Genomic DNA, 11,543 nt, shown 5'->3' on the forward strand with positions numbered 1-11,543 from the left:
AGTGATAGTCTGGCTTTATATAGTGCAGAGTGTGACAGTTTGCTTAAATATATACAACACAGCAATCATCCGGCTAGATATATACTACAGAGTGAAATTGTGCACTATATTTATCCAGAGAGTAAACAGTCTGGTTATATATACTACACAAGGTGACCTTCTGTTTATATATACTACACAGAGTGAATGTCTGATTAAATAATTACACAGAGTGAAAGTCTGGTTATATATACTAAACAAGGGTGACAGTCTGGTTATATATATTGCACAGAGTGACAGTCTGGTTCTATTTACAACACAGAGTGACAGTCTGGTTATATATAATACACAGAGTGACAGTCTGGTTTTATATACTACACAGAGTGAATGTCTGGTTATATATACTACAACGATTGACAGTCTGGTTATATATACTACACAGTGAGACAGTCTGGTTATATATAATACAGAGTGACAGTCTTGTTTTATATACTACACACAGTGACAGCCTGGTTATATATACTACACAGAGTGACAGTCTGGTTTTATGTACTACACAGAGTGACAGTCTGGTTAAATATACTACAGAGAGTGACAGTCTGGATGTATATACTACAGAGAGTGACAGTCTGGTCATATATACCACAGAGAATGACAGTCTGGTCATATATACCTCAGAGGGTGACAGACTGGTCATACATACTACAGAAAGTGTCAGTCTGCTTATATACACACCGCAGAGTGACAGTCTGGTTATACATACTATACAGAGAGAAAGCCCGGTTATGTATAATACACAGAGAGACAGTCTGGTTATATTTACTACACAGACAGACAGTCTGGTTATATTTACTACACAGAGAGACAGTCTGGTTATATGTAATGCACAGATTGACAATCTGGTTATATATACTGCACAGAGTGACAGTCTGTTTATATACACTGCACAGAGTGACAGTCTGGTTATATACACTGTACAGAGTGAAAGTCTGGTTATACATACTACAGGGAGAGACAGTCTGGTTATATTTTCTATAGAAAGTGACAATCTGGTTATATTTACTACACAGAGAGACATTCTGGTTGTATATCCAACACAGAGTGACAGTCTAGTTATATAAACTGCACAGAGTGACATTATGGTTATATACACTGTACAGAGTGACAGTCTGGTTATATTTACTACACAGAGAGACAGTCCGGTTATATATATATTGTACAGAGTGACAGTCTGGTTACGTATAACTACATAGAGTGACAGTCTGGTTGTATATAATACAAAGGGTGACATTCTGGTTATATATACTACCCAGAGAGACAGTCTGGTTATATATACTACACAGAGTGACGGCCTGGTTATATATACTATAGAGAGTGACAGTCTGGTTATATATACTACACAGAGTTACAGTCTGGTTATATATACGGCGCAGAGTGACAGTCTGGTTATATACACTGCACAGAGTGACAGTCTGGTTATATATACTGCACAGATTGACAGTCTGGTTATATATACTGCACAGGGTGAATGTCGGGTTATATATACTACACAGAGTGACAGTCTGGTTAAAAATAATAGATTGTTAGTCTGGTTGTACATACTACACAGAGTGACAGTCTGGTTATATATGCTGCACAGAGTGATAGTCTAGTAATATATACTACACAGAGTGATAGTCTGGTTATATACACTGCACAGGGTGATAGTCTGGTTATATACATACACTGCCCAGGGTGATAGTCTGGTAATATACACTGGACAGGGTGATAGTCTGGTTATATACTTTGCACCGGGTGATAGTCTGTTTATATATACTACACAGAGAGACAGTCTGGTTATATAAACTGCACAGAGTGACATTATGGTTATATACACTGCACAGAGTGACAGTCTGTTTATATTTACTACACAGAGAGACAGTCTGGTTATATATACAGTGCAGAGTGACAGTCTGGATATATTAATACACAGGGAGTCAGTCGGGTTATATGTATTGCACAGAGTGACAGTTAGGTTACGTATAACTCCATAGAGTGACAGTTTGGTTGTATATAATACATAGGGTGATAGTCTGGTTATATACACTAAACAGAATGACAGTCTGGGTATATATAACACAGAGTGACAGTCTGGTTATATATACTACACAGAGCGTCAGTCTGGTTATATATACTACACAAAGTGATAGTCTGGCTTTATATACTGCAGAGTGTGACAGTCTGCTTAAATATATACAACACAGCAATCATCCGGCTAGATATATACTATAGAGTGAAATTGTGCACTATATTTAACCAGAGAGTAAACAGTCTGGTTCTATATACTACACAAAGTGACATTCTGCTTATATATTCTACACAGAGTGAATGTCTGAGTATATAATTACACAGAGTGACAGTCTGGTTATATATACTACACAGAGTGACAGTCTGGTTATATATACTACAGGGAGAGACAGTCTGGTTATATTTTCTATAGAAAGTGACAATCTGGTTATATTTACTACACAGAGAGACATTCTGGTTGTATATCCAACACAGAGTGACAGTCTAGTTATATAAACTGCACAGAGTGACATTATGGTTATATACACTGTACAGAGTGACAGTCTGTTTATATTTACTACTCAGAGAGACAGTCCGATTATATATATTGTACAGAGTGACAGTCTGGTTACGTATAACTACATAGAGTGACAGTCTGGTTGTATATAATACAAAGGGTGACATTCTGGTTATATATACTACCCAGAGAGACAGTCTGGTTATATATACTACACAGAGTGACAGTCTGGTAATATATAATACAGAGAGTGACGGTCTGGTTATATATACTACAGAGAGTGACAGTCTGATTATATATACTACACAGAGAGTGACAGACTGGTTTTATATAATACAGAGTGACAGTCTGGTTATCTATACTGCACAGATTGACAGTCTGGTTATCTATACTGCACAGATTGACAGTCTGGTTATATATACTGCACAGGGTGAATGTCGTGTTATATATACTACACAGAGTGACAGTCTGGTTAAAAATAATAGATTGTTAGTCTGGTTATATATACTACACAGAGTAACAGTCTGGTTATATATGCTGCACAGAGTGATAGTCTGGTAATATATACTACACAGGGTGATAGACTGGTTATATACACTGCACAGGGTGATAGTCTGGTTATATACATAGACTGCCCAGGGTGATAGTCTGGTAATATATACTGGACAGGGTGATAGTCTGGTTATATACTTTGCACAGGGTGATAGTCTGTTTATATATACTACACAGAGAGACAGTCTGGTTATATATACAACACAGAGTGACAGTCTGGATATATTAATACACAAGGAGTCAGTTGGGTTATATGTATTGCACAGAGTGACAGTTAGGTTACGTATAACTCCATAGAGTGATAGTCTGGTTGTATATAATACATAGGGTGATAGTCTGGTTATATACACTAAACAGAATGACAGTCTGGGTATATATAACACAGAGTGACAGTCTGGTTATATATACTACACAGAGCGTCAGTCTGGTTATATATACTACACAAAGGGATAGTCTGGCTTTATATACTGCAGAGTGTGACAGTCTGCTTAAATATATACAACACAGCAATCATCCGGCTAGATATATACTACAGAGTGAAATTATGCACTATATTTAACCAGAGAGTAAACAGTCTGGTTATATATACTACACAAAGTGACATTCTGCTTATATATTCTACACAGAGTGAATGTCTGAGTATATAATTACACAGAGTGACAGTCTGGTTATATATACTACACAGGAGTGACAGTCTGGTTATATATACTACACAGAGTGACAATCTAGGTGTATATAATACACAGGGCAGCAGTCTGGTTATATATACAGCACAGAATGACATTCTGGTTATATATACTACACAAGAGTGACAGTCTGGTTATATATACTACACAGAGTGACAATCTAGGTATATATAATACACAGGGCAGCAGTCTGGTTATATATACAGCACAGAATGACAGTCTGGTTATATATAATACACAATGACTGTCTCATTACATATACCGCACAGGGTGACAGTCTGGTTGTATACACTACACAGGGTGATGGTCCGGATATATATAACTACACAGAGTGACAGTCTGGTTATATATACTACGCAGAGTGACAGACTGGCTATATATACTACACAGAGCGACAGTCTGGTTATATATAATACACAGAGCGACAGTCTGGTTATATATAATACACAGAGCGACAGTCTGGTTACATATACTACACAGAGCGACAGTCTGGTTATATATAATACACAAGGAGACAGTCTGGTTATATATACTACACAGAGCGACAGTCTGGTTATATATGATACACAGAGCGACAGTCTGGTTATATATACTACACAGAGCGACAGTCTGGTTATATATAATACACAGAATGACTGTCTCATTACATATACCGCATAGGGTGACAGTCTGGTTGTATATACTACACAGGGTGATGGTCTGGTTATATATACTATGCAGAGTGACAGACTGGCCATATATACCACACAGAGTGACAGTCTAGTTAGATATAATAGGGTGACAGTCTGGTTATATATAATACACAGAGTGACTGTCTGGTTATATATACTCCACAGAGAGACATTTTGGCTATATATAATATACAGGGTAACAGTCTTGTTATATATACTAAACAGAGAGACGGTCTGGTTATATATACTGCACAGAATGACAGCCTGTGTATATATAATACACAGGGTGACGGTCTGGTAATATATACAGCATAGAGTGACAGTCTGGTTATATATAACACAGAGTGACAGTCTGGTTATATATAATACACAGAGCGACAGTCTGGTTATATATAATACACAGAATGACTGTCTCATTACATATACCGTACAGGGTGACAGTCTGGTTTTATATACTACACAGGGTGATGGTCTGGTTATATATAACTTCACAGAGTGACAGTCTGGTTATATGTACTACGCAGAGTGACAGCCTGGTTAAATATACTATGCAGAGTGACAGATTGGCTATATATACCACACAGGGTGACAGTCTAGTTATATATAATACAGAGAATGACTGCCTGGTTATATATACTGCACAGAATAACTGTCTGGTTACGTGTACTTCAGAGAGTGACAGTCTGTTTATATTTACTACACAGAGAGACAGTCTGGTTATATATACAGTGCAGAGTGACAGTCTGGATATATTAATACACAGGGAGTCAGTCGGGTTATATGTATTGCACAGAGTGACAGTTAGGTTACGTATAACTCCATAGAGTGACAGTCTGGTTGTATATAATACATAGGGTGATAGTCTGGTTATATACACTAAACAGAATGACAGTCTGGGTATATATAACACAGAGTGACAGTCTGGTTATATATACTACACAGAGCGTCAGTCTGGTTATATATACTACACAAAGTGATAGTCTGGCTTTATATACTGCAGAGTGTGACAGTCTGCTTAAATATATACAACACAGCAATCATCCGGCTAGATATATACTATAGAGTGAAATTGTGCACTATATTTAACCAGAGAGTAAACAGTCTGGTTCTATATACTACACAAAGTGACATTCTGCTTATATATTCTACACAGAGTGAATGTCTGAGTATATAATTACACAGAGTGACAGTCTGGTTATATATACTACACAGAGTGACAGTCTGGTTATATATACTACAGGGAGAGACAGTCTGGTTATATTTTCTATAGAAAGTGACAATCTGGTTATATTTACTACACAGAGAGACATTCTGGTTGTATATCCAACACAGAGTGACAGTCTAGTTATATAAACTGCACAGAGTGACATTATGGTTATATACACTGTACAGAGTGACAGTCTGTTTATATTTACTACTCAGAGAGACAGTCCGATTATATATATTGTACAGAGTGACAGTCTGGTTACGTATAACTACATAGAGTGACAGTCTGGTTGTATATAATACAAAGGGTGACATTCTGGTTATATATACTACCCAGAGAGACAGTCTGGTTATATATACTACACAGAGTGACAGTCTGGTAATATATAATACAGAGAGTGACGGTCTGGTTATATATACTACAGAGAGTGACAGTCTGATTATATATACTACACAGAGAGTGACAGACTGGTTTTATATAATACAGAGTGACAGTCTGGTTATCTATACTGCACAGATTGACAGTCTGGTTATCTATACTGCACAGATTGACAGTCTGGTTATATATACTGCACAGGGTGAATGTCGTGTATATATACTACACAGAGTGACAGTCTGGTTAAAAATAATAGATTGTTAGTCTGGTTATATATACTACACAGAGTAACAGTCTGGTTATATATGCTGCACAGAGTGATAGTCTGGTAATATATACTACACAGGGTGATAGACTGGTTATATACACTGCACAGGGTGATAGTCTGGTTATATACATAGACTGCCCAGGGTGATAGTCTGGTAATATATACTGGACAGGGTGATAGTCTGGTTATATACTTTGCACAGGGTGATAGTCTGTTTATATATACTACACAGAGAGACAGTCTGGTTATATATACAACACAGAGTGACAGTCTGGATATATTAATACACAAGGAGTCAGTTGGGTTATATGTATTGCACAGAGTGACAGTTAGGTTACGTATAACTCCATAGAGTGATAGTCTGGTTGTATATAATACATAGGGTGATAGTCTGGTTATATACACTAAACAGAATGACAGTCTGGGTATATATAACACAGAGTGACAGTCTGGTTATATATACTACACAGAGCGTCAGTCTGGTTATATATACTACACAAAGGGATAGTCTGGCTTTATATACTGCAGAGTGTGACAGTCTGCTTAAATATATACAACACAGCAATCATCCGGCTAGATATATACTACAGAGTGAAATTATGCACTATATTTAACCAGAGAGTAAACAGTCTGGTTATATATACTACACGAAGTGACATTCTGCTTATATATTCTACACAGAGTGAATGTCTGAGTATATAATTACACAGAGTGACAGTCTGGTTATATATACTACACAGGAGTGACAGTCTGGTTATATATACTACACAGAGTGACAATCTAGGTATATATAATACACAGGGCAGCAGTCTGGTTATATATACAGCACAGAATGACAGTCTGGTTATATATAATACACAATGACTGTCTCATTACATATACCGCACAGGGTGACAGTCTGGTTGTATACACTACACAGGATGATGGTCCGGATATATATAACTACACAGAGTGACAGTCTGGTTATATATACTACGCAGAGTGACAGACTGGCTATATATACTACACAGAGCGACAGTCTGGTTATATATAATACACAGAGCGACAGTCTGGTTATATATAATACACAGAGCGACAGTCTGGTTACATATACTACACAGAGCGACAGTCTGGTTATATATAATACACAAGGAGACAGTCTGGTTATATATACTACACAGAGCGACAGTCTGGTTATATATGATACACAGAGCGACAGTCTGGTTATATATACTACACAGAGCGACAGTCTGGTTATATATAATACACAGAATGACTGTCTCATTACATATACTGCATAGGGTGACAGTCTGGTTGTATATACTACACAGGGTGATGGTCTGGTTATATATACTATGCAGAGTGACAGACTGGCCATATATACCACACAGAGTGACAGTCTAGTTAGATATAATAGGGTGACAGTCTGGTTATATATAATACACAGAGTGACTGTCTGGTTATATATACTCCACAGAGAGACATTTTGGCTATATATAATATACAGGGTAACAGTCTTGTTATATATACTAAACAGAGAGACGGTCTGGTTATATATACTGCACAGAATGACAGCCTGTGTATATATAATACACAGGGTGACGGTCTGGTAATATATACAGCATAGAGTGACAGTCTGGTTATATATAACACAGAGTGACAGTCTGGTTATATATAATACACAGAGCGACAGTCTGGTTATATATAATACACAGAATGACTGTCTCATTACATATACCGTACAGGGTGACAGTCTGGTTTTATATACTACACAGGGTGATGGTCTGGTTATATATAACTTCACAGAGTGACAGTCTGGTTATATGTACTACGCAGAGTGACAGCCTGGTTAAATATACTATGCAGAGTGACAGATTGGCTATATATACCACACAGGGTGACAGTCTAGTTATATATAATACAGAGAATGACTGCCTGGTTATATATACTGCACAGAATAACTGTCTGGTTACGTGTACTTCAGAGAGTGACAGTCTGGTTATATTTACTACACAGAGAGACAGTCTGGTTATATATACTGCACCGAGTGACAGTCTGGGTATATACACTGCACAGGGTGATAGTCTGCTTATATACACTGCACAGGGTGATAGTCTGCTTATATACACTGCACAGGGTGATAGTCTGGTTATATACACTGCACAGGGTGATAATCTGGTTATATACACTGCACAGGGTGATAGTCTGGTTATATATAATACAGAGTGACAGTCTGGTTATTTATATTACACAGAGTGACAGTCTGGTTATATATACTACACAGAGTGACTGTCTGGTTATATATACTCCACAGAGAGACCGTTTGTTTATATATAATACACAGAGTGACAGTCTGGTTTTATATGCTGCACAGGGTCATAGTCTGGTTATATATAATACAGAGTGACAGTCTGGTTATTTATATTACACAGAGTGACAGTCTGGTTATATATACTACACAGAGTGACTGTCTGGTTATATATACTCCACAGAGTGACAGTCTGGTTATATATAATACACAAAGTGACTGTCTGGTTATATATACTCCACAGAGAGACAGTTTGGTTATATATAATATACAGGGTAACTGTCTGGTTATTTATACTACACAGAGAGACAGTCTGGATATATATACTACAGAGAGTGACAGTCTGGTTATATAAGCTGCACAGAGCGACATTATGGTAAGATACACTGCACAGAGTGACAGTCGGTTATATTTAATACACAGAGAGACAGTCCTGTTATATATATTGCACAGAGTGACAGTCTGGTTACGTATAACTACATAGAGTGACAGTCTGGTTGTAGATAATACACAGGGTGACAGACTGGTTGTATATAACACACAGAGTGACAGTCTGGTTATATATACTACACCGAGTGACAGTCTGGTTATATATACTACACAGAGTGACAGTCTGGTTATATATACTACACAGAGTGACAGTCTGGTTATATATACTACACAGAGTGACAGTCTGTTTATATATACTACACAGAGTGACGTTCTGGTTATATATACTACACAGAGTGACGTTCTGGTTATATATACTACACAGAGTGACAGTCTGTTTATATATACTACAGAGAGTGACAGTCTGGTTATATATACTACACAGAGTGACGGTCTGGTTGTATATACTACACAGAGTGACAGTCTGTTTATATATACAACACAGAGTGACGGTCTGGTTGTATATACTACAGAGAGTCACAGTCTGGTTATATATACTACACAGAGAGACAGTCTGGTTATATATACTACACAGAGTGAAGGTTTGGTTATATTTACTATATAGAGTGACAATCTCGTTATAAAAACTACGCAGGGTGACAGTCTGGTTATATATGCAGCACAGAGTGACAGTCTGGTTATTTATAGCACAGAGTGACATTCTGGTTATATATAGCACAGAGTGACATTCTGGTTATATATAACTACACAGAGCGACAGTCTGGTTTTATAAACTATAGAGAGTGACAGTCTGGTTATATATAGTACAGAGGGTGATAGTCTGGTTATATATACTATAGAGAGTGACAGTCTGGTTATATATACTACAGAGAGTGACAGTCTGGTTATATATACTACAGAGAGTGACAGTCTGGTTATATAAACTGCACAGAGTGCCATTATGGTTATATACACTGCAAAGAGTGACAGTCGGGTCATATTTACTACACAGAGAGGCAGTCTGGTTATATATATTGCACAGTGTGACAGTCTGGTTGTATATAATACATGGGGTGACAGACTGGTTGTATATAATACATAGGGTGACAGTCTGGTTATATATACTACACTGAGTGAAGGTCTGGTTATATGTACTACAGAGAGTGACAGTCTGGTTATATATAAAACAGAGAGTGACAGTCTGGTTATATATAATACACAGAGTGAAGGTCTGGTTATATATACTACAGAGAGTGACGGTCTGGTTATATTTACTACATAGAGTGACAATCTCGTTATAAAAACTACACAGAGTGAAAGTCTGGTTATATATAATACACAGTGACAGTCCGGTTATATATAATACAAAGGGTGACAGTCTGGGTATATATAATACACAGGGTGACAGTCTGGTTATATATACAGCATAGAATGACAGTTTGGTTATATATACCACACAGAGTGATAGTTTGGTTATATATACAGCACAGAGTGACAGTTTGGTTATATATACAGCACAGAGTGACAGTCTGGTTATATATACTACACAGAGCGACAGTCTGGTTATATATAATACACAGAATGACTCTCTCATTACATACAGTCTGGTTATATATACTACAGAGGGTGATAGTCTGGTTATATATATTGCACACAGTGACAGTCTGATTGCATACAGTACATAGGGTGACAGACTGGTTGCACATAATACATAGGGTGACAGTCTGGTTGTATATACTACACAGAGAGATAGTCTGGTTATATATACTACACTGAGTGAAGGTCTGGTTATATGTACTACAGAGAGTTACAGTCTGGTTATATATGCTACACAGAGTGACTGCCTGGTTATATATACTACACAGAGTGACAGTCTGGTTATATATACTGCAGAGTCACAGTCTGGTTATATATACTACACAGATAGAGAGTCTGGTTATATATACTACACAATGAAACTGTCTGATTATATGTAATACACAGGGTAACAGTCTGGTTATATATAATACACAGAGTGACAGTCTGGTTTTATATATTACACAAAGAGACAGCCTGGTCTATAAAATATAAAGTGACATTCTTGTTATATATATTAAACAGAGTGACATTCTGGTTATATATAATACACAGAGTTACAGTCTGGTTATATATAATACACAGGGTGACAGTCTGGTTATATATAATACACAGAGTGACAGTCTGGTTATATATATAATACAGAGTGACAGTCTGGTTACATATAATACACAGAGTGACAGTCTGGTTATATATAATACAGAGTGACAGTCTGGTTATATATAATACACAGAGTTACAGTCTGTTTATATATAATACACAGAGTGACAGTCTGGTTATATATATTACACAGAGTGACAGTCTGGTTATATATAATACACAGAGTGACAGTCTGGTTATATATAATACACAGAGTGACAGTCTGGTTATATATAATACACAGAGTGACAGTCTGGTTATATATATTACACAGAGTTACAGTCTGGTTATATATAATACACAGAGTGACAGTCTGAGGATATACCTTCACACAGTGACAATCTGGCTATACACATTCACAGAGTGACAGTC

Source organism: Carcharodon carcharias, chromosome 30, assembly GCF_017639515.1.
Source record: "Carcharodon carcharias isolate sCarCar2 chromosome 30, sCarCar2.pri, whole genome shotgun sequence".
Lineage (NCBI taxonomy): Eukaryota > Metazoa > Chordata > Chondrichthyes > Lamniformes > Lamnidae > Carcharodon > Carcharodon carcharias.